The sequence below is a fragment of the Equus przewalskii genome, chromosome 28 (assembly GCF_037783145.1).
Source record: "Equus przewalskii isolate Varuska chromosome 28, EquPr2, whole genome shotgun sequence".
NCBI classification, from domain to species: Eukaryota; Metazoa; Chordata; class Mammalia; order Perissodactyla; family Equidae; genus Equus; species Equus przewalskii.
Window position 1 is genome coordinate 14,956,586 of NC_091858.1, and position 24,688 is coordinate 14,981,273.

The following is a 24,688-nucleotide window of genomic DNA, read 5'->3' on the forward strand; positions in this document are numbered from 1 at the left end:
AATACTTAGCAAATAATAAGTGCTCAATAAATATTAGCTATTATTATTATCATACTTGCTAGTGGGGTTGTCTTGAAGCTAGCTTCTAGTTACTAGAAACTATTTTACTTAAAATGGGCTCCGTGGGAGAACTGGGGAAAGCAGATGCTTATTGTTCCTCTAATGCCTGGAGAAAGAGCCTTTGCTGTCACAGACTTTGGCCAGAAACAGGCCTCCTGTTTGATGGGTTGGCTTTGAATCATTGCCAGAACTTTCAGGAAAACGGAAAACGGATTTGTAGCATTTATGAAGCTAAGGCCTTATCTGAGTTCCCAGGGCTGGCTTGTCACATGGAAATGAGCTGTTCCATTGCTTTATTCCCCTTCATTTAGCCTCCAAGGATCTGGTTCAGCGCATTGCCATTTCCACAAGTTAAAACTTGGTGAGGATTCTCTGGTGTCTTTGTTTCCTTTGTAACTTGGGATGACACACTTGTTTTTGTCAGCTTTCCCAAGAACGGCGTTGTCCTTCTGTCAGTGGAAGAACAGCGAGCTTGGCAAAATACTGCGAAAGCTAAATTTTGAAAATCATTTGTCTGTCAGGTAACTGGTTTGTGTGTGTCTGTGTGTGTGTGTCTTTTGGGTTTGTTTTTTGTTTTGTTTTGTTTTTGGTAACCTGATAAACTCTAAGGTGGGAACAAAGAATCTGCAAACCTCTCTATTTATTAGGATTGTGGGATTCAGGAGTGAGAGTAGAAAGAAGAGTTACCAAAAAAAGTTTTGCTCTGATTCATAGCGTGACCACAGAAGAGAAATCTCGCTGTAGCTAAACGTTCACTCCTCTTGAAACACAGTGTTCATCACTCTTAGCATCCCTTGCTCTCCCAGCCCCCATCGATATCTCTAAAGGGAGGAATGAGACGACACGTTGGAAAATGCCTCAGGAACCCACGTGGATTATAAATATGGGATAGCTGACTGTAGAAAACACGAGAAGAAGGCTATCGTCCCGCCTATCTCAACTATCGCTTTGAGGAAGAAAAAAATTCACCAAGTGAAGTGAGACTATCCTGTGAGAAAGTCAGATTCATCCTGTGATTACAACTCACGGAGCATCGACAGGCACTCCTGCATGCACAGCAAAACCGAGCCAGAATACTTTAGCTTACGCTGTTGCAAACTTAGGTTTTGCGGCCATAGCATTTACAGATTCCGCCCCCTGTGTCTTGTCACCTCGCACAAGCAGCATCCGTAGCTTCTTTTGTGGCAGAATGATCAATGCTTTAGTTGGACCACTAGAAGGGACTTTGCCATTTTTTCAACCTATTTTGACTTCAAAGCAATGTCTAAAGTTAGCTTGTTCTTATCAGACCTGAAATAATTCACTTCAACAGCATTTATTACACACCCAAATAATCATAGACTTTAAAAATTGTTGTGTTAGCCGTCCGTAGGATTTTATTTTTTGACGCCAATCTCCCCTTGGGAACCAAACTCACAATTTTATTATTTTATCCTTGTTGAAATATATGGCAATCTCCCTTATGACAAGTCCTGTACTGCATTTGAACAAAAAGGAGAGACACCTGTCACTAGGTTTGTGTTCTGAAAGATGTGCTCGTATGACTAAAACCCATGGCAATGTCTCCGAATGCTGTCTGGAAGGTAAGTCAACAAAATCAGTGCTGGGGTAGTGGATTGACTTCCAGAATGTGAAGCGGTGCTTTTTTTTTTTTTAATATGGCAACATATTTTGAAATATTAACAGATTTTTGCTCCCTCGGCATTTCCTCCTTCCTCTTGGCCTGTCCCTGTCCAGTCAGCTTGGCACTTCTGCACACGAGGCCTCAGGGCAGCTGTGACACAGCAGAGGAAGGAGGAGTCAGTTCAGGGCTTTTGAATCACAACAGCCCAGGCCTTCAGGGAGCCAGAAAGGACAGAAGAACACAAGCCGTGAATTTGGAAGAGTAGGTATTGAGGGAGTTCCGCAGCCTGGAAACCTGACAGGCACTCCCTAGGCTGCAGAAAGGAGGAAAGTTGGAGCAGATGCGATGAGAACTTAGGAGCTGGTGGCTTCTGTACCCCTTGCGCTCTGCCCCTGTCCAACTGGGCCTTCCATAGGTGGTGGTGACGGGGGAGTGTTGAGGAGTGGGGCTGACCCCAGATAGGTTTGGGGTGATACTGGGAATTAAAGGCTTATGCCCCTTCCTGAGTAGAACCCTAGAGAGAGGGCAAGACCAGGAGATTGTGGTGTACCTAGACCCATGGGGCCAGAGAATCTCACCAAGTTCCCAACACGGAGACAGTGTAAACCTCAAGGACCTGGCAGGGGTGACTCAGTGTTGACCTGCATATACCTATGACCAAGCCAGATGAGATGACAGATGATACTGAAGACTGTCACAGGATGACCCACCCTTGTCCATGCCTTGGAGTCACATAATTGCCCAATTCCAAGAAATGGAGGGAACTCTGAATTGACTGTAATTTTTTTTCTGATACCTCAGCAGAATAAAATCTTTATAAAGCAGAGTTCTATAAAATAAATATATTTATTGAACATTGAGATTGTAGACTGAGGCTCTGTAACTGGTCCAATCATATTTTTAGCCTTTCTTTTTTGTATACCTCCTCCCCTCAACTGTGCCCCCTTCCTTCTTTTGAAAATCAAATACTCTCATAGTCTTTCCTGCCCCTATCGAAATTTGATGTCAGCAAAGAATTGATAGATCCTTATGTCAAGATATAAGTGGCTGATAAAACGTAAAGCGTTACCTCACCCAGAGATATTTGCACTTTGGCAGGGGTTTGAAATATAAGCCACAAGAGAAAATCTCTAATTGTGGAATGGTGGGAGGATGGTTTCCTAGGAGAATCCATCTCTTCCCAGGGTTGCGTCGTCCCCATAGAGCTTGTCTTCTACAGAATGGAGAAACCACGTGTTTAGTCACTATTGGTTAAACTCTTCTTAGAGATCAAGGGCAATTTTTTTTCATTGTCGCTCCCTTAAGTAGCCTTTTTAGACATTTTTTCCCCTATGTTTTCTCCCCTGTGAAATTTTAATACCACAGAAATGTTACTAACAGCTATTCTTAATGTACTATATGTATACCTGTGCGTTATTCATAAAAGAGCTAAGAATTTTTTTGCCCCCTTGGAGGTTGTATTGGCTTCATTGAGAATTTATAGTAAGAGTCAGTGCAAGGCTGGGTCCATTGATCCATTCATTGGAAATTTCATTGAGAAATGAAAAGGGGCTATTGCCCTCCCCCTGCCCCCACCTCCGGCCCCATTCCCCAGCTTTGAAATGACTCAGGCTGCACATAAGAAAGAGGTGTGTAGGTGGAGAACTTTCTCACGCTGGGAGTGCTCACTGCCTCTGGAAGTGCAATGAAGACATTCCGGGGAAGTTTAGGAAGAGCTGGTTTTTATTCTTTGAACTTGCTAAAAAATTAATTGATGTTCAAGGCTGGGCCCATGGAATTTGAAGCGCCTGACTCACCCCAAAGTGTTCCTATAAACAGCCAGCCAACCCAAGCGCTTTTGAAATGGCATCCTCTGGCCTTGTTGAACCCTTCCAACAATTGCCTTTTGTTACAGCAGCTTGACGGGCTACGTTGTTTGATGGGTGCTCATAATGAACTGTTGTATACACATGCTGTAATTATAGGAAGCATAATAATATCTCATGTTTAAACTGCTCGCTTTCATCTTAGCGAATCCCAAGGCATTTTACACATTATATCATTAATAATAAAATAGCTAAATACATTAATTAGAGCATTCCTCTTTTTAAATGTATATACTATATAACAGACTACAGAAGTCTATTACTCTGCAAAAATGTGAGCAATCTAGTCAGCACTTGTAGAAGAGGTGAGCTTCCTCATGGTCAATATGGTACCTCATTGGAACAACCTAACTTGCTTTTGACAGACTATACCTTCATCTGTTTCCATCTGGTTGCAGCCAAGACCAGCAGCAGTGAATTCATTAATTCATTTATTCTTGCACTCGTTCATTCATCCATTCACCAAACGTCTATCATAGGTTTGCTTCTGTCATGTACCAACGATCTGTCATGTACCAACAACTATGGAAGGTGCTGGCTTTCCTTGGCAAGTACAGAGGCAGTGAGTCGGGGATGATCTTACGGCAAAGAAGCCGCAGGGCATGGAAAATATGAAGTTTCCTTCCTGGCACTCATTTTTGGGTGTGACAGTAACTTTAAACACATGTCCACGCACGCCTGAAGCATAAAGCTCTTGTGTCTCCATTAAGTTAAACCAAAGCCACCGTGTTCCCACATCCTGCTTGACACCCCAAAGAATCCTGCAGCCCCCAGACAAAAACATGCATCTGCTGAGTCACAGCAACGGTGCCGGCAGCTGCGTTTCCTCCTAGAGTCTTATGCTGCTCCCAAAGAGGAAGGGGTGGCCTAAATTGCCCGGCAGCCCCTAGTCAAGCTCCAGCCAGTCTTCCCAGTGATGTGTACTGGCTTGTTGTGTTCACAACCAACTGGTCTTATTCATTCTATGCTGGGCATGTCCATGAGGCAAGTCTTCCAAGGAGATAGACTGGTGTCCTTTCTGCAGGCAGGGTACGCCTGTGAATATGGACGATGGGTGGCTGCCTCTGCAGTGGGATCGGGTGCTGCAAGATTTCTAGCACTACAGAATTGTCTCCTACCAAGCCTCAAATGCCTGAAGGCCACCAGGAAGGACTCGTCTGAATCTTTAAAGACTCACAAGCCCTCAGGAAAGGCCCTCGGCCTCTTACCTCTTGATGTCTTGGTGAGGGTCAGAGAGGATCAGTGCAAGGGAGAGAAGACATGAAGTGAACGAGGCAAATTCAGCCAGTCTCACTGGTCCCTAGGGAATTCCTCCTGGCAGCTACCATATATGGGGGGCCAGGTGCTGGCTGGCCTGTATGGCCTCAGCAGAGGTTGCTCAGGCTGCTTCAGGATGCACCGGCTCTGCGGCATTTCCTCTCTCACCTCTCCAGTGTGCCCAAGATGAAGGGAGAAAGAGCACCATTTGTCCTTTTCTGGAGAAACATTTTGCCCCGGTAGAAGATGCTCTAATACCCCAATGTCACCGACTTTTTTTGAGATGGTGGGAATCTCACCTCTTTGAGCCTCAGAAAACTACTCTGAAATGAGAAGATAATATATTACTTCTGTCAAACAAGAGGCTGGACAGATGGAGGTCTTTCTTTCTCTAAAATCTTAGGTTGTGTGGTTGCCTGAATCCTGTTTATCCGCACTCTCTCTCCAGTGTCCTCGGGACTCTGAGAGCAGGGCCACCTTCACGGGCATGCAACACATGCAGTCACACAGGACTCTGTGCAAAGAAAGGCCTCACACTCAGTTTAATATTCTCCTGTTGCTGTCTTGAAATCTTTAGCAAGATTTGAGCAAGAGGCCTCACATTTTCATTGAGCAGTGGGCGTTGCAAATTATGTAGCCAATCCTGCCTGAGAGCATGCATCTTGGACATCCCTTCCTCTGGGAAGCCTTTTCTGAACCCTCAAGAGAGAGCTGCCTGCTCTTCTGGGCTCTTTAGAAGTCTGAGTTTGGCCAGTCCTTCCCTATTAGACCGTAAACCCTCTGAGGGCAGGGACTATGGTGTGCTCTCCTTTTATCTTTAAGGCCCAGTACAGCATCTGGCACTATGCATGTAGTAGCTGCTCCATAAATATTTCTGGAATGAATTTCAACATTTGAATGCACAATAAATCTCTAATAAGTGCCAGTGTAATTATTAAATATATCTAAGTACTTAACAAATATTTATTAAACCTTTATTATGTGCTAGGTTCCGGGTAGCTAGTTTAAATAGCAGAGAGCAAAACAAACAAGGTCTCTGACATGGAACTTTCACTCCAATGTGGAAATAGACTATTAATAAGTAATCTAAAAATATATAATTGCAAATTGTGTTGAGTCCACTAAAGGAAAGAAATCGGGGAGAGTGCAAGAGAACAATGGTACAGCACGAGCTATGCTCCAAGGGGCCTGAAGCTGAGTAAGACCTGAAGGAGTCGGTTATGGTACTTCAAGTAGTCAGAGACTTCAAGGAAAGGGAACAATTTGTGAGGAGAGCCTGAGGTTAGAGAGAACTTGCATCCCTTGATTTAGGAACTGAAAGGTAGCCAGTGGGATGGGAACTTGCTGGGCATGGGGGATCCTGCCAAGAGATGAGGTTGAAGAGGGAGGCAGGGCCCAGATCCTCCAAATTCTTATAGGAATTTGGATTTTGTTCAAAATGCAATGGGGAGCCTTTGAAGAGTTTTCAGTGTTAGAGTAGGATAATGCAATTTGTCTTTTCAAAATGATTTCTTCAGCTGCATGGAGAAAGTAAGTTGGATGTGAATTAATATTAATAATAATAAAAGGATGCATGTAGGGAGAGCTATTATATATATGTAATATATTATATACAATATATCCCTACATTATATATATAATATATTTTATATATATATATGTAAGAGGAGACTATTGCAGTAATACAGGGGAAGATAATAGCTTGGGCTAGGCAGCAGTGGAAGTAAGAAGAGGGAAGAGCTGTGAGGTATTTTGGAGGTATGACTTGGGTGTTGATTGCTACAGGGAATGAGGGAGAGTGAGATGCTCTGAATGACGGCCAGGTTTCAGGTTGAGTAACCAGATGGACAGAAGGCTGTTTACTGAGATGGTAAACATTGAGAAAAGAATATATCTGAGGTTAGAGTAGAGGGTGGGAGTCAGGTCGGAGGACAGAACAGTGTCAGAGTTAAAGGGGAGCATTACTAGTCTTCTGGTACAACAAGCATAAACTGGGAAATCCGGTCACTCCACAGACACAGGGCTGTTTCTCCCAGAGCCAGGTTGAGTCTGGGAACCAGAGGGAAGAAAGGGAATGACACGCCTCACTATTACGTGGAATGATCCACTTCAAACAATATGCCCGCATTCTTGGTAGCTACGTTCTTCTTCTCAAAGAAGGAATGCCCCCTAGGAGGCTCCACTGAATTGAAAGTGGACATTATCACCAGTTTCTGTTGTTTGCCACTAAGAAACCAGACCAGTACAGTGAACAGTGGTCTGGAAGCAGCCAGATCAAGAAGAGAGTCGTCAGGTCTCCCTCCTGCTCTACAGTGTGGTGGGTGTGAGGGGCAAGTCACTTCACTTGGATTAGCCGTCGGAGGCAGTGGTGTTCACAGAGTCCACGGGGATGGTCTGGTTTCCAAGAAGGCGAAGACCTAAGGTCAAGTTCAGCGATGTGACTGAGGATATCATGGGGTTTCCTGGACTTCAGGGGACACAGGGAAGGATTTAGAGGGGTGGTTGGGGTGGAGTTTGGGTTCAGAATGGGACACAGTATGGAGATGAGAGTTGAGTTGATAATGACTGCAGGGATGCTGTACTTGGGTTTAGAGCAGTGATCACATTAAACAGGAATGCGAAGCATGCTATTCTTGAGGAGACGGATGGGCAGTGTTAGTGCTGTGGCCCCAAACATGTCATTGAATGATAGGGAGATTCCAGAACCTCTGCTCCCCCAGGCAGTGATAGAGTTGGAATGCAGGACTGCAGTCCTGGGTTGGGGCTGGTCTCAAACCGTAGGCTGGTCTTAAGCCCGTGTGAACTTATTTAGGGGAATTTTTGACCCATCTGGATTTATATTTCTAACGTCAGGAAACCCTGGAAGGAGTGCTATTCTGGGATTAGCTGGGTTTGATGCGTGATGTTTTATTTGTGTCACTTGATAACCTCTACTCCCGTCTCCCATATAAACTAGAAACTCCTGACAATGCCTTGGACGAGAGTTACTGTCTCCACCCTGGGTGGACACCAGCTGTCTATCTCGTGTTCTCATAAGTTGTTCTTGGCAGGGAAGGGATCGTATTGTCCATCGTTTTAAATGCCCTTTCTATATTAAAGGCCATGTGGTGAATAGTATACAATCCAGAGTCACACAGTAACAACAACTTCTACCTAGTATCTGAGGTTGGCGAGAGAACAGAACATATTTTAATATTCACTCCAAGTAGATGAAAATGGTTCCTCCACAGCTCGTTTTCTTTTCTTTTTCTTTCTTTTATTTCTTCCAACAGTCAAAATGTCCTTTAATGGATTTGGTGTCCTGGATGAGAGATTCATTTACACATCCTCTATTTTATATCTTTTTTTTTTTCTGCTTTATCTCCCCAAACGCCCCCTGTACATAGTTGTATATCTTAGTTGCACATCCTTCTAGTTGTGGGATGTGGGATGCCGCCTCAACGTGGCCTGACGAGCGGTGCCATGTCCACGCCCAGGATCTGAACCCTGGGCCGCCGAAGCGGAGCGCGCGAACTTCACCACTCGGCCACGGAGCAGGCTCCTATTTTATATCTTTATTGTACAATTTAAGTTCCTGGGCCTGTACATTTGGAAATATGGAAACTGTGAATTCCCTTGTTATTATGAGACCATAAAAGGTGGGGAGGAGGGGACTAAAAATCAAAAGAGGACCCACTTTTATTGTTTAGAAAAATAACAATGGGATAGTTCCCACTTATATTCAACATATCTATTATAAGCTGGGCACTGGAATTACAATGATAAGCCAGACAAACCTGCCCTCCAAGAGTTTATGGTACAGTAGGATAAACAGAGGTACTATGCATTATGATGGTTACTTATAGTGGGAAGGACTGGTGGCCACGAGAGCACACAGGCAGGACCCCTAGCCCAGTGTTTGGGGTCCAAGGCAGTAATGTCTCAGTGAGGCCTAATGTTGAATAGAAGTTAACCAAGTACAGTTGGGAAGAAGAGGACGTTGTGGGAGAAGGAACAACGTGGGTAAAGGCCTGGGAAAGATAGCTGGAAGGTGTTTGGGAAGCAGGATTAGGCCTACACGGCTGGAATGTGGAGTAGGGGGAGGATGCTGCAGAGAAAGGAAGTTGGAGGAGGAAATGAGACGCTGCAGACCTGAGAGGGGTGGATGAGATGTGACTTTCCTGAGGGAACTGGGAAGCCACTGAAGCATGTGACATGATCAGATGACTAGCAGAGGGAATAAGCATGAGTTAAGGGCCAGACAGAGGCAGACCTTTGAGAGGCTGTTCCAGTAATCTAGGTCCCTGGCCTTCAAAATTTTAGTCAGGAACCCCTGTCTAAACCTAGTTGAGCATGGACCCCAAAATATGAGTATCTATTTATTTATAAGTGATATAAGCTTGTGTATGTTTTAAACATATAAAATAAATATGTATATTTCAACAAATATCTGTGTACACATATATTTAAACAAGTTATATCTATTTTGAACCTATATAATAAATGCTATTTTAAAAGATGAGATGAAATATATAAAAATAGAAGTTCTAACCTTTTTCTCTCCCCCTGCAGTGGATTCTCTAGGGCATGCCCTGGGTCCTGTCCCCCACTCTGAAGACCACTGGCCGGGCCACTCTGAGCCCGCGATTCTGATCCTCAGGCTGCAGTGGAATTTGGGGCTGTGTTCTTGCAAAGCTGCCCCGCAGGCTGTTCTGATGCACAACCAGGTCTGAGAACCAATTTGAATTCTATTCACAGCAGATTCTAACACTAACGTTTCCATTCCTCGGGAAAGAACTCTTCGGCTGCTTTCAACATTATGGAAAGATGAAAAAAGCATCATCACCTACCAAAGCTAGGATAATTTTCACAAAATATTTTTTTCTTGCCTTTTTAAAAAATAACATTTTTATGCTGCTGACTGAAATTGTTTGGTGGAGAAGCACAGGGGAATTTCTCATTGGCTTAGCTGAGTTTCTAACATCCCTTGCTAATTTTGGCTTAATGGTCTGCTTGATTGCTGATGGAAGAAGGCTTGTGTTCATCTAACTTAAATCTTTTGATTATGAAGATGGCGGCCAATGGGGCTTTTATTGCCTCTGCCAGCACTTGACGTGGACTGTCTCTGCGAAGGGTCTAGCAACACCCAGGGGGATACATGAGTAAAGAAACCACGTTAATACACGGATACCGCTGTTGTGATGGTTCCCTAGAAAGCAGCTCTCAGAGCAGAACACCTCCAAGGAGTCAGCAAATACATCCGAAACTTGGGCTGGCCCTGAGTGAGGAGAGCAGCTCTCTCCCTGGACTTGACCTTGTCCTTCGTTCTTCGTCAGAGTGACCTCCTCCCGCTCCCACAGCATATCCTCACCGTCTTACTCAGATGCCACAACTACCTTTAGCCCTTCATCAGGAACGCTGAGCAGGAGGTCCAGATGACAAAAGATTCATCATGACTTTTGCTCCTTTTGGGAAATCATTCGGAGATTTTTTTCTTCCCCCGCAAAACAGATGCTCTTTCCCCAACCAAATCCCCAAGCTGACAGATGCATATTTGTGAGTAAATGTAACTAGGGCATCTGTGAAGGCACATTTCCATATCTAAATATTTATTGGGACAGAGGGGAGCAGTGGAAAGAATAGAGTGAAGGGAACAATGAAATGCCTCAGGAATTATAACTTTTTAAAAAAAAAATTGCTCTGCCTGGTTGTATTGTATCAGCAACTTTCAGGTCTTGATTTTTATAGATGTGGATTTTTATAGACGCACACAGGAACATCTCTGCGTTTGATATGTACACATTGGTGACTGTAGGAAGACACAGATGGTCTTATATGAGGTGTGGGGGCACTAAAGTCGTTATCTATGGGGATCAAGAGGAGATTAAGCTACACAGAAGCTCAACAAACAAAGCCAAGGAAATAAAATAACGAGAAGTCTCTAAAATCTAATTATAAAATAATCCTTTATCTTGAAAATAAAACAGTGGTTTCTTTAGATGAATACAGCATTTCTTTTGTCTCCTTCACTCACACATATTTCCACTCTATTTACTCTGAGAAAAATTTTTAAAAAATGCTTTGCCCAGATCATTTACTCCTTCTTTTTTTGAATGTTTTTCTTCTTTTTAAAAAAATTAGAAACAACAGTGGATACTAACAATCCAAGTTACTCTTTTTTTTGCCAGACGGATAAAGGGGTAAATTGAAGAGGCTCCTTATCAGTAGGGCTGGGAAGGCTCCAGGGGGCATGAGAGGATGGGAATGAAGGAGAGTGGTTTGGTCCAGGAAGAGGTTCTAGCTGCAGCTATGCTCCCGTTGGCATCCAGATAAGTCCGGGCAAGACTGAAATGCTGGTGGGAGATGCCTGCATGGAATTAACTTATTCGATAAGAACTGAAAAGTCACCTCAGACACTCGTCTTAAGGAAGAGAAGGTCAGACATCCACAGTCAGCCCACCTCATCCTCTCACTCATTCATTCGACAAAGATTTATCTAGCACCTGTCATATGCCAGGTACTCTTCTTGGAACTGGGGATACAGCAGTGGACAAAACAAAGTCCTTGTGGTCATGAGTTGACATCCTGGGAGAAAGACAGACAATAGACAGATAGTCAGGTAAATACATAGAATGTCAGAGAGGGGTAAGTGTTAAGGAGAAAAATGAAGTTGGCAAGCGGGAAAGGGAGAGAGACCTGAAGGCAGTGAGGGAGCACCCTCCCATCTTGGTAAGGAGCCCAGCCCGGCTTCTACATTCAGGGATGCAGGGGATGGCTGGCAGCACACTCAGGTCCAGAGGCCAAGGGCCGTGATCCTTGCAGCAGGCTATTGTTTGACGTTGTCCCAGGGAGGAGCTGGGCACCCTCTTCCAGCCTCTCCATTAGATAAGACCACAACAGAACAGAGAGGCTGAGAGGGCCTTGGAGTAGCTATAGCTCGTGGCATTTCCATCTGAAATAGGTATTTCCCATTAGCTTGGCTAAGTCAGGATGTACAATGAATTTTCACTTGTTTACTTATTTAGTAAATATAAATATTTACTGAAAAGCTACTATGCCCCAATTTTTTCAACTCTTTTCTAAATGAACTAAGCATTGACATAAAAATACTATATTTACAAATGGATTGCCATTCGAGCAAATGGTAAAGAAATACAGCACCTAGGCACAATTTGTCACCCTTAGCAACAATTCTTAACCTCTTCAAAATCATTGTTTAATCCAATCCTGGTCATAGGCCCAAGGTCAAACTAGCTTACTAATTGTCTTTGACTTTTCTTCAGCTCAAAAATCTTTCTTGGGAGCATTCTAGATTTTGGCGTTTTGGTCAGGGCGCTTTGCTTCCAGTAACACCAGCAGCATCAGGGAACGTACTAGAAATGCAGAATCTCAGGCCTGGCCCAGAGCTACTGAGTCAGGATTTCCCATTTTAACAGGATCCCGGAATGATTTGGGCACATATTGAAATTTCAGAGGCGCTGCTGTAGACAGTATCTAGTTCTTTTCTAATAAGAAAGCTTCCCTTTGAATCTGCAGGGAAGGCCACCTTTGTCCTTTTGAACTCCCAGCTAAAAGACTGCACCATCTCTGCCATCTGTAGAGCCAAGCTCCGCTGGACTCAGTCTCGCTATCCTGTCCTGGTGGTTCAGAGGTCTTCGGGGAAGCCCTGTCCCTCTCTGAGTGTCAGCACATACCTGCTAACTCTAGATTCCTCACACTCATCAAGGAGCGGGGAAGAAGATGGCTAACCTCCATGCGCATGTCACCATGGAGGCACTATTGTGACAATGGAGTGAACTCCTTACGTTATCAGGTCCCACCTCCTGCCTGTTCCTTCCCTCTTGGTTCAGATCCCTAGAAGCTCATTGATTCCGTGCACCTCTCCTCCTGCTTGGTTGGGGCTCCTTGGCCTGCCCATTTGTGTACTTCCCTCCCTGCCTGCCTCCTCAAATTACTGCAGAACGAATGTCTAGGGCCTTTGGCCCATTTACAAGTGCAATCACAGCAGAGAAACTGGTGGTGGCATAGCGGTCAGACTGACCTGACTGTGCTGCAAATCCCTTCCGGAAATTTGTTAATCTCATGATCTTGAATTTTTGCCAGGCAGCCCCTGATCTGCTCTCTCCTCCAAGAGCTTACTCCTTGCTACCCAAGGCTATTGTAATACTCAGCATCGACAGTCCCTTGTGTAAAAAAGAATAAAAATAGTGAGGCGTATAATAGACATAGGATCACACATACTATCTGGCACACGCCCAGCTTCCTTTCCCTAGTCCGCTGAGATCATGCTTTCCTCCCCATCAGTATTTCACCTCCCTGTATTTGCAGATTCATTATCTTTTTGTTCATTGAAATGTTTTTATTCCAAGTCGACCAGGCTTCCAAAAACGATTCGTATGTTTAAAGGAAAGAAAAAAAAAAAAAGATACTAAGCTCTCCAATTCAAAGACTGAGATTTAAAAGAAAGAAATGTTTAAAGGGACTACCCATTTTCCCCCCTAAATATTTTCAAGTACTTAAACAGATATAAAATTATTTGCTCATTCTCTCTGATAGGAACCTACCTGAGTTAGGGCATGCAGCTTGAGTAGTATTCACGGTGAATCTTCTGGGCAGAGCCCCACAAGAAAAAACAATGACGTGTCTTGCAGATGACACATACAATGGTCATCTAAGCACATGGCTATATATTTCAGGGGTATAAACCCAGCTTGGTAACTAGTCCTTCACCTGTGGAAGCCATGTAGGTTTATAGTCTTGGAGTCGAACCTCTTCCGAAGTGGAGTTTAGGTTAAGGAGTAGTGAACGGCAAGGGCATCTTGGGTCTGGTTGGCTGTTTTTGTACAAATGCAATTAAAAATTCTTGAGTCTGTTTTTCAGATCACGTTGCTCATGAAAAATGGCAACATTTGTATGGTACAGTCAGGTCACCTGGAGATGCTATGAAACCCAAACAAGACTTCTTTCAATGAAAATGACTATCCATGGGGTCCCCAGGCCAGGTTCCCGGTCACCTGGCAACAGGGGGTTCCCTCTCTCAGGGCACACTGTGGGGAAGCATTTGTATCTACAGCACAAATTCTACCAAGTGCCATGGAAGGGCAATTTCTTATACCCTGCTGTTACCTCCCATATTCAATGCTTTCTCTCCGTCCAGCTTTTGCATACTGTGCAATTCCTCTGCCTGTCTTCTTCCTTCTTGTTCTCCCCAGGACTATTAATTATGCCCAGTTACGGGAAGCTCTTAGAGGGACAAAGTTGTTCGTACCTTTGAAAGCTGGAACATACGTACAGATGATGACCAGGCATGTGCTTGGAAGACGGCCAGTGGCATCGCGTGCTGTTCAACAGGCAGAGCATGTTCTTATTAGGGAGCTCTGGAGCAGTATCCTCCTCTGAGGTTACTCACAAGTCGGAGCCACTGCGGTCATCGTCATTTTGCCCAACAGTTTTGGAGCTGAGGAGATTTCCCAGTCCTGCCTTTCTGGTTCACTGAATACTTTCAGAACAACCACATTTTATAAAACTGAGAGCAGCATTGGAATTTCCTCCATCGTATGTTAGAGGTGTGTACAGCTCTCTGGTTGCATAGTCTGGAAATCTTGCCACCCACCCACAGAAGTGAAAATTCTAAAAAAAGGTCCTTATCCTTTGTAACTGCAGAGAAATAGATTTCCAATATCCCTAAAATTCTGAGAGTATTTCTGTTACATTTATATATATTTAGCAATAAAACACCATTTGGCATTTCTCAAAATTGAAAATTAAATTTCAAAGAAAATCAGTTCTCAAGAATCCTGACTGGTTTGATAAATGTTAACTTGGGAAACTAGTCTATTTCATGAAAATATCTTTTAGAAATTAATGCTGCAAAAGGGATTTATTTTTACTTTATATTACAAATATACCCAAAATTTGAAATTATCAAATATACACAAAAGTATGCAGAGAGATGTGGTTTAAGCAGCCCATTTGACACCCACCACCCCGCTCCATCAGTCATCGATTCAATCTTGTTTCTACCTTCATTTATCCGTCATGTATTATTTTGAAGTCCATCCCAGACATCATATCATTTCATTTGTAAATACGCCAACATTTATTTCTAAAAGATAAGGACTATTTTTCTAACAAAAACTAAATCACCATTCCGTTATTACATTTAATTTCTCAATGTAATTAAACGTCTAGTCTGTGTTCAAATTTTACAGAATGCCTTTTATTATAATTGGTTTATTCAAATCTGGATCCAACTTTTAATCTGTATAACTAGTAAGCAGGCATTCAAGATTTTTATCAATTTAACACATTTTAACTTGGGGATTCTTCCCTAACCCCATGATATTCGTAGACCAAAATTTGATAAACACTAACTAGTGTGGAGGTTAAGTGTGGGCTTAGGAAATGAACAGATCTCAGTTTGAATCCTGACTCCTGACTCCACGGTTTACTAGCTGGGTGACTGAGCGACTCGCAAGTGAGCAGTCTCGTAGTAAAATGAGGCTAAGACAATACTTAACCCTCATGTAGGGGCACCAGATAAAACACAGGATGCCCAGTTAAATTGGAATTTGAGAAAAACAAATTTTCAGTGTAAGGATGTTCCATGCAAAAACCCAAATTTAACAGCATCCTTTGGTTTTATTTGCTACATCTTGCAATCCTGCTTTCCTGATTATTTTGAGGATTCCATGGGATAACACATGTAAAGTGTTTAACACAGGGCCTGATGCACCATAACTGCTTGGTGGATGTGAGCGGTTCAGCCGAGTCTACCCCAAAAGAGAAAAGGAAGCAAGCTGGCTCTCCCCTTGGACTCCCATCTTCTCTCTGCTTTGTTTGGGTACCATTCCCTAGGTGGGCGATAACACGCTTCAACAAGCTATAAGTTTGAGCTACAGCTGGTAGGTACCTCCAGCAGGTTTCTGGGTCCGGCCAAAGAATTGTGCAGTCTTTCAGCAGCCTGAGATGTGTCTGATAACAAAGATATTTCTGGCTTCTTAAAAATTGAGAGCTCTGGCAGCTCTCAGCTCCCACTCCCACCTGGCACCAATCAGGAGAGCCAAGCAGCAGCTGCTCCCTGTCACTGGGCATGTGCTTGCCAGTTTGCCATCTGGTCCATTCACAAACTCGCATCACCTGCCTGGACCCTGTGGGTATTTGAGTTACAACCCCTGTGCCTCCCTTCCAGCCTCCTCCCTGTTCTGTTCTTTGGCCCCAGAAGATGCTGACCCTGAGGTGGGGTGGCGGCTGAAAACAAGATAGGAAAACAGAATGGATGATCCAAGGACAACATCTTTATTGGCTCCAATTCAAGAAATTGTGAACTGAATTTGACCATGATGCGGGGAAAAAAAGGATAAATACAAATAAAAATGAAAACAAACAAACAAAAAACAGGAAGGGCAGTGTGGGTGCGAGTCTGGCAGGGGTTGGAAAGGCTCAAGAAGAAAATGGAGGAGCAGGTAAGAAAGATGAGTAACTGAAAACTTTGTAGAACGAGAGACAGCCAGGAGGGGAGAAAAAGAAAATAAGGCAGGCGCACCATTAGTGACTATTACAAGCAAACTTTTCTTCCAGTGGATTATAGTCTCTCAAGGGATAATCCCCAGCCTGTTTAGAAGTCTCTGAGGATTCTTATCTAAATGCAGACAGGCTCCTTTTCCTCCAGCTCCAGGTGATATCCTTTTCACCGATGGTCAGGCCAGTGCTAAACTCAGGTTTGGGACCTGAAGGATAGCAAGTGGGACTTATGGCCAAGAGGATGACGGTTGCTTGTTGTCTTTGCAGCTAAGTCGTTCCTTCCACTGTGTGTGTCCTCAGCTTGTGACAGAGAGCGACTGAGAGGCCCAGAAGGGGCCTTGACTGCTTCAAATGGAGCTCCACAGGGTAACTAAGGGTCCTCAGCCCTCCTCCCTTCCCTACTCTTTACTGATCTTCAGAAATAGCTGAGGGATGGAGTGACAGGGAGCAAGGTGGAGAATCATTTTGTCCCTGAAAGCAGCTTCTGAAATATCTCCTTTCCCCAAAATGGGCATGCAATTGTGGGAAGACAGAAAATCTGAGAATGGGCATTTTGTCACATAAGACCTGCCTTGAGAAGTGGAAAAAAAAGGGGGAGGGGGCTTTGCTTTCTAGGGTAGAATGAAGCAACACGATATGGAGAAGGTGTAATATACTTAAGGAGAACTTGCCAGAAGAACCCATCCCACCAGATTACAGCAGAGACCTCAGGAAGCAGAAGGTCCCTTTGGCCCTCAAATTATCTCGGCTGAGGACCATCCATCCCTCCACGTGCGGAGGTAACCTCCTCATGTGCAGGCAACTGGTTATAAGAAGCACAGAGGTTAAAGGAGGAGATGATGGAACTTCCTCTTCTTGCGCAGAACTTGGACCATCTCTGTTTATTCAGTTGTCAGTATACTCGTCTCTGGAAAAGTTATAGATTTCCCCATTTGAGTCTTGCATATTTCTTACTAGGATATTCCTAACCATTTTATTTTTATTTTCTTGAATTGAAAATAGGAGTCCGTTGAAATTTTCAATTGGTTATCAGCAGTGAATATAATGTTATCTACATTTAAATGTATATCTTGAATCTATATATCTTGCTGAACTTTCTTATTAGTCGCAGGAGTCGATCGGTAGATATTTTATTTAGGATTTTTGTACCTTTGTTCATATGTGAGATTTGCATATCATGTTCTTGCACTGTCTTTGCTTAGTTTTGCCATGAGAGTTATGCCAAAATCATAAAACGAATTGGGAGGGATCTTATACTTTTCTAAGATCTGAACAGTTTATACAATATTGGAGGCATTTCCTCTTGAAAGTTGGTAGAATGTATTTGTTCCAATCTAGAGACAATTATTAGGAATCTATCTGCCTTTTTCAGGTTGTGTGTGTATGTGTGTTCTCATGTCAGATCTTCTTCTTTAGCCAAATTTTGATGAATTTTTTTATCTTCACAGAAAATCACTTCATTCATTTATATTTTCTATTTTATTTAAAATAGGGGCACAAGAAGAACTCTTTTACAGTTTTAGAAATCCATGTCTTGAGTTCTGTTCTCAGTCCTAATTTTGCTTGTGTGTGTCTTTCCACGCTTGTTCTTGACAAGACTTGCCAAAGATTTGTCTATTTTGTAAAGTACTGAGTTTTTGTTTTGTCCATCAATCCTACCACTTTTTCACATTTCATAACAATTTGCTTAATTGTTTTATTTTTTTTTAACTTCTCAGGCTGTGCTTTGTTATTTTTTTCACTCCTTGAGTACAGGCTTAGTTTATTTTCCGTTTTTCCTATTGAATTAGAGTTTTTTCCCCCTACCCATGCCTACTTAGTATTTCTGCTTTGAGTGGGGCAGGCCCATTCCTCATTCAAAAATGGTCACATTGGAGCTAGTCCGAAGACTCTTGCCTTTTGGTAAAGAGGTTCTTTTCCTCTCTGGGTTCCTGAATTGAGTATATAGGTCAGGCATTGCAGGTGACCATTATTTTGTGGTCACATGGAGAAAGTTTACTTGAAAATGAAGGCAACACAGTGAAAACAGGAATTGATGACATTTTTTGAGCACCTGGATCTAACCATATCTGAAGCCTTTCCTGAACTCCTTAATTACATAAGCCAATATGTTTTTCTACTTGCTTAAGCTGGTTTGAGTCGGGTTTCAGACCCTTGTAAATTAAGGAATCCTGCCTTGTCTTTCAATAAGGACATTTGGTTCTATACATTTTTCTCAGAGTATTGCCTGTATGCAGCAGGTTTTTATATGTTTTGCTTATTGTTCATTTCTAAATAGCTAGTAATTTCTATTTTCATTTTTCCTTTAGCTTAAAAGGATTTAGAGTTTTAAAATTCCAGTTGGAAGATTTTTAGATTGGTGTCTGTTTCCATTTCTTTGGTGTTAATTTTACTGCCTTGTGGTCAGTGAATGAGGCCTGTCTAATTTTTGCTTGATTAGGAATTTCAGAATTTGTTAAGATTTTCTTTGTGTTCACACATGGACAGTTTGTGGAATGTTCCATGTATATTTAAAAAATATGTGTATATATTTTATGTCTATACACATATAATTTTGATTTTGAGTAAATATTTTATAACCAGTAATATATGCATACTAGATTAACTTTATTTTTATTTATTTATTTATGTATTTATTTGTTTAGGAAGATTGGCCCTGAGCTAACAACTGCTGCCAATCTTCCTCTACTTTGTATGTGGGTCGTCGCCACAGCATGGCCACTGACAGACGAGGGGTGTAGGTCTGCAGCTGGGAACCGAACCTGGGCTACCCAAGTAGAGCGAGCCAAACTTAACCGCTAGGCCACTGGGGCTGGCCCTATTTGTTTCATTCAAATCCTATGTATCTGTATGTATCGGCATCTATTTGTCCACATTAGTGGGAAATATTTTAAAATCTCCCTTGAGGGTTGTGAATTCTATTTTTCTTTGTACTTGCACCAATTCTTGCTTTTTACAGCTCAGGCAATTTGTTGGTTACATTAGGATTCATGTTATAATTTCCTGGATAATTGTACCTCTTCAGAATATGAAATATACCCTCTTTGTTTCTTTTGATGCCTTTTTAAAAAAAATTTGAATTCTATTTTGTCTGCTATAATGTCACACTTGAGGTTTTTTGTTACCATCTGTTTTGTAAATCTTTTTCAAAGATTTCTTTCTGTATCGTGTTTGTATCTCTTGTAAGCAGCAGATAGTTGAATTATCTTGTTTTTGCTTTTTACTCAGGCTGAGAGTATTTAGCAGGTGAATGTAATCCATTTATCTGTTGGTAATTGCTGATATAGATAATTTCTGAGAGCAGAAATAAAATCAAACCAATTGGTGTTATAGTACCACTCAGGGAAATACTCCTGAACTATTTTTTTAGATTATTTTCTTTCCTTTTTTCTTCCTGTTCTCTTCCTTAAGATAGACGTTACATTATTTGGAGATGTCTTCTAAGACTTTAAATTTCATTTTCTCCTTTTCCACCATTTTGTCCTTTAAACTGTCTTCTCAGACAAATTCTTAGCTCCATTCTCCAGCGTGTTGCTTTTAAGCTTTGCGTCTTTTACTATCATTCCATCTACTGAAATTATTTCAATAATCATGATTTTTATTTTCAGTTTCTCTGATTATTATTCATATAACAATTTTGTTTTAGGCATGTGTGACCTCATTATTCCCTTTGAAGATTTTACTCATAACAACACTTCTTTCAATGCTCCTATCTCTTTCTTCTATCAACTCTATTTTCTTTTAGTTTGATTGTTTATAAGTTTTGGTGTCTCTCTCGGGTTGTTTGTTTACCTAAGATGTTAGGTAATTCTGATGTGGAGTCATATTTGTATTTGAGACTGTCTTGCCTATTGTGAATACTGTGCTTTTTTAACAAGACATGTCTCTGGTGATGTAGGGGGATGCCAAGTGTGATCTCAAGGTGCTGTTTTAATCTGTAACTGGTATTCTGGGTCTGAGCAGTCCACGTTCCCTCTGATTATGAGCTGCCTCCTGGGACCGAAGTGCCCATGTCCACTGCTTCCACACTGGACTGAAGGGAAGCAGTCCCACCTGCCATACTGTGGTATCCCAACCCCTCATTCTATTCTTCTCTGTGTAGGGGAGGAAGACACTTCCTCTACCCTCTCGGGGTTCGTCTGGCCAGAGAATGAATTAAATTCACATGAGACAGAATAGTAGGAGAAAATTAAACAAAGCTTTATAACATGTATACATGGGAGAGGTCAGGCAAGCTGAGCAAGTCACCAAAATGGCTGAAGTCCCCACTTAAATCATATCCAGCTAATGACAAAGGAGGATGTTGGGGGTGGGAGGAGTCAGTTATAGGAAGTTACCAGACAAGCACAATAAACAAATGCATATTTAAGTCCTTGCCTTCCCCATTGATTAAGAGTTTCTAGAGATAAGGTCATCCCCCCTTCTTCCTGATAGAGAGGGAGATATCTTTACAGATGGAGATCTCCTTTACAATGTAAATGTTTCTTAACAAAGGGCAAGCAAGTTCCACTCCTCAGAGCCTCCCTCCCCGTCCCAGTTTATCAAAGCAACCAGCCCCAAATAATCATGCCAAAGAGACATATCTTGGGATGGCCAATTCCAGGCCCCCCTGGGAGCTGGGATTGCATCCCCTGGGAGCTGGGAACATCCCCAAGCCACACCTGCTATGGACAACAGACCTTTTCTCTCCGTACTTAGGCTGCTTTTATTCCATTTCATTTTGAATATCAAAATTTCTCATTTGCTGGATTGGAATAGTTCACAACCTCCTATTCACTCCTAGAGTCATTTAATAGATTTGAGTCCTTTCATAACCTAAGTTTCAGAAAGTCTCAGCTTTTCATTGCGTGCGATAAAATATTTACACATTGAATTTGCCTGAGACTGTCCCCTTAAAAAGCAAGGGGACATTTTCCAATTTAAAATGAGATGTTTCTCAAAATTATACGGCCCATTTCAATGTGTTACATGGGGTTTGTAATTAATAGTCAAAGCAGCACCTGCTCTAAATCTTAATTGCTTTCTTCTCCATAAAAACTGATGCTGGAGATGTTGGTGAATTGATTCGTACTGCATAATATGGCTGCAGACTCCGCTTTGGCATACACAATACAGAAAACTAAACGTGGTATTGGAATTTTTCCCAAGGAAAAGCTTAATTATAATTGTTTCAGGTATTCTAGTGGAGTACCTGCTAATGAACATGATGGCGATAGTACTAGTGTTTACTGTTTGATGTCACACATATGTCCAGACATCCAAAGAGACCAACGAGGTGGCATAATTTATCTGATAACAAGAGAAATATTCTTGAATCCGATAATTTGGTTTAGCATAAACTGCCCAGGTTTCTCTTACATTCAACCTCCTTGTCCCTTTCATTTAAGTGTGTCCCTCTGGGTAAAGAAGTCCTGGGTCCTGAGTCCACCTATCCTGGTCACAGACTGTGCCATGGGTACATTGCTCACCTTCTCTGGACCTCGGCTTTCTCATCCCACAAAAAACCTGCAGAATGAGGCCTGGTGAAAGCACAGCTGCTGCCACAAGTGAAGTCGGCAGCAACTTTAAGACACTGCAAATAAAATTTACTTCAGAAAATGTAGGTGGAAATGCTGCTTTTATAAATTAAACTGTATTTCTAAAATGACTTCTATTATTTTTCCTTTTAAGCAAATAATATGTGTTTATTTCAGTAAAAGATATGAAAAAGACAAAGGAAAAAATTTCCTGCACTGCTTGATCAATTGCATTTTAAATGTCCTAAGGGAACACAAAAGCTTAAAGAAGCATAAAATGTAACTTTCTGTAACATGGATGTTTGATTTGTTAGCTTGGTTTTTCATGTAATAGATTTATTCTAAAACAAGATTTGGGGGTATTTGCTGACACAGACGCGTCCATTCATGCAATCAGCATTTCTAGAGCTTTTCTGCTTCAAGGCCATGTCTTGTCCCTTCTGCTGTCTGCATTGCATCTTGAGTCAGTGCTACTCTTTCTGTGCAGAATTGCAGTCTTTTTGTCTCAGTTTCACGCCGTGGAACAGGAGGCCCACCTGTCCTGTGGTTGATCACCATCCACCTGGCTTGTGGAAGCTCTCGTGATTCAGTGCAGGCCAGGAGACACCAGTCAAATGCCAGAACTTTCCTGCCATTGTGTTCTAAATCCATTCTCCAGAAGAAACGTTTTAAAAACACGATTTACTGTTGGAGGTGAATTTATTACTTTTTCTCCTCATCATTTGGATGGTAGTAGGAGGTGGGGGGCAAGAATGGGGGACAAATAGCTCCCCTGGAGAGGTTGAAAGGGTCCCTCAGGTGAAGGGGTCCCTCCAACTGTGTGTTTCATTAAATGCTTAAGGGAAGTAATCAAACATATACCAAAGAGCTTGCTGTAAACCTTGAAAGTGTACAGGCCGTTTCACGTCTTAGGTCTTATCATAAATGTTGTCTGACATTCCCTATCTGAAGTAGAACAAGGGGACCCATTATTAGCGTGCCCTGAAGGCACCATCCTCATAAAAGGAAGCCAGGCTCATTAATTCAGTCACAGTCTTGCGGATTCCCAGCTCAGCTTCTTGTGTTAATGAAACACGCGTAGTAGTTGACAGTAGCTGTTGAAATTAGCTGTCATATTTACAGTTTCCCAGAGCCTTTTCCGCTAAGATTTCTAACAAAATGACAGGGATTTCCCAGTAGTCTAGTACTTTATTTCTCTGGATTTATTTGAGATGTCAGTAAATGCAAGAGATGAGTAAAAAATGTGTATTTTTACAAAGAACATTTATTTGATGCTCCAAAAATGTCTTTTCTTGCATAAAAGATAGTTATTCACTGCTATCTTTTATTCATTATCTTCTTATTATTCATACATATATCACTTCAAAACATATTGATCAGAGCAAACAAATGAATAGTTCTCAAACACAAATTACCCTCTCAAGTCCTGAAATATATTCACAGTGTATATGTAGGTACATATATCACAAATATATATGTATTTTATGTAGTTATTTTAGGTCTGCACATACATACATTTTTGGAAGCCATTTATTTGCTTTGTGTATATTTAAAAAACGTATACCAAGGAAAATGAGTTATCTGTGTTTATAATTTCCCACATATTTTTAGACAACACTAGCTGTGGAGTATTAATTTACTATCGGAAGTAACTTTATGAAACACTGTAAAGTCTGTGGCCATTTGAATTTACCTATAGAGTTTGTAAGGGCTTAATCAATTATTTGTTAGGGCCTACTCGACATTTTGCTAGTAAAATAAGACATAATCTCTAGATCTTGAGGAGATTATGCTTTAATAGAGGGACGGTTTGGTTTAGAATATGGGGTCCCAGACATCTGGGCCCAACCTAATGGGGACACAAAGGTAAGAGTGGCCTTGTCTACGTCAAGGTTAAAGAGGGAGCTTAATTCTTATGCTGTGTCCAGGAGTGAATCTCTCATCTGGTCTCAAGGTGACATTCTAACCCACAATTGTAAGGGCAACACATAAATGGAACCTATTTAATGGTGACCCCAGGAGGAAAGTGAGTGAAGTGGGTTCCAGCTACTACCCTGACTCTCTTCACGTAATTGTGTCTCCCCCTGAAAACTGCCAGCTGTGACTGACTCGTGTTTACTGTTCCATAGCAAAGGGCACAGATAGAGTTTGCAACACTTCTTACAGAGCTGAGCTCTGCCTTGTCATCATTTCTGTATTTGAATGGAAGAAATTATCTGTTTCTGGTTAGACATTGGAGGCGATTTTCCTTTCTTGGGTGGGTAAGGAAATGATAGCAATGATTTCTACCAGCCTATTAGGTTTTCACAGCAATTTGTGCTTTTCTCAGCAGTTGTGGTTCAGTGTGTTAGAGTAGTGGTTCTCAACTGGGGGAGATTTTGTCTCTTAAAGAACAGTTAGTAACGTCTGGAGACATTTTTGCTTGGCATTGCAGGGTGGGGGGGGTGTGTGTGCTACACTACTGGGAGAGACCAGGGATGCTGATAAACATCCTACACCCCCCTCAACAAAGAGTTATCCAGTCCAAAACGTCAATAGCGTCGCGGTTGAGGCATCCTGTTGGAGGACAACATGATCTTTTTAAAGCAGTGGCTAGACGGAAAAGTTGGAATGATGGTCTGAGTGTAAAGAGTTAATATTTTTCTAGAAGTTGGTCTCTTGGCTGAGAAAGCTTAAAGGCATGTCCACTTCTTGACACCTAAGCAAAATCTATAGAAGGAGGCAAGCGTGGCTTGCTGACCTGTCTGGAATGGGAGTCATGAACTGCTGCTCTGTAGGCAGTTCCTTCCCCCTTCTAACCTGCCCGCCATCTACACACGAACATGCTCTCCTCTGTCTCCCAACCCAGTGTGCCTTTCAGTCTT

At 42.2% G+C, this 24,688-nt stretch overlaps 1 long non-coding RNA gene across 1 annotated transcript; it reads left to right on the forward strand.

The window, feature by feature from the left end:
* Positions 1–298: 298 nt before the first annotated feature.
* On the forward strand, positions 299–10,789 carry LOC139080022 (uncharacterized). Its single transcript, XR_011534133.1, has 2 exons — positions 299–581; positions 9,358–10,789. It is a non-coding gene; the product is annotated as an uncharacterized lncRNA (long non-coding RNA).
* Positions 10,790–24,688: the final 13,899 nt, after the last annotated feature.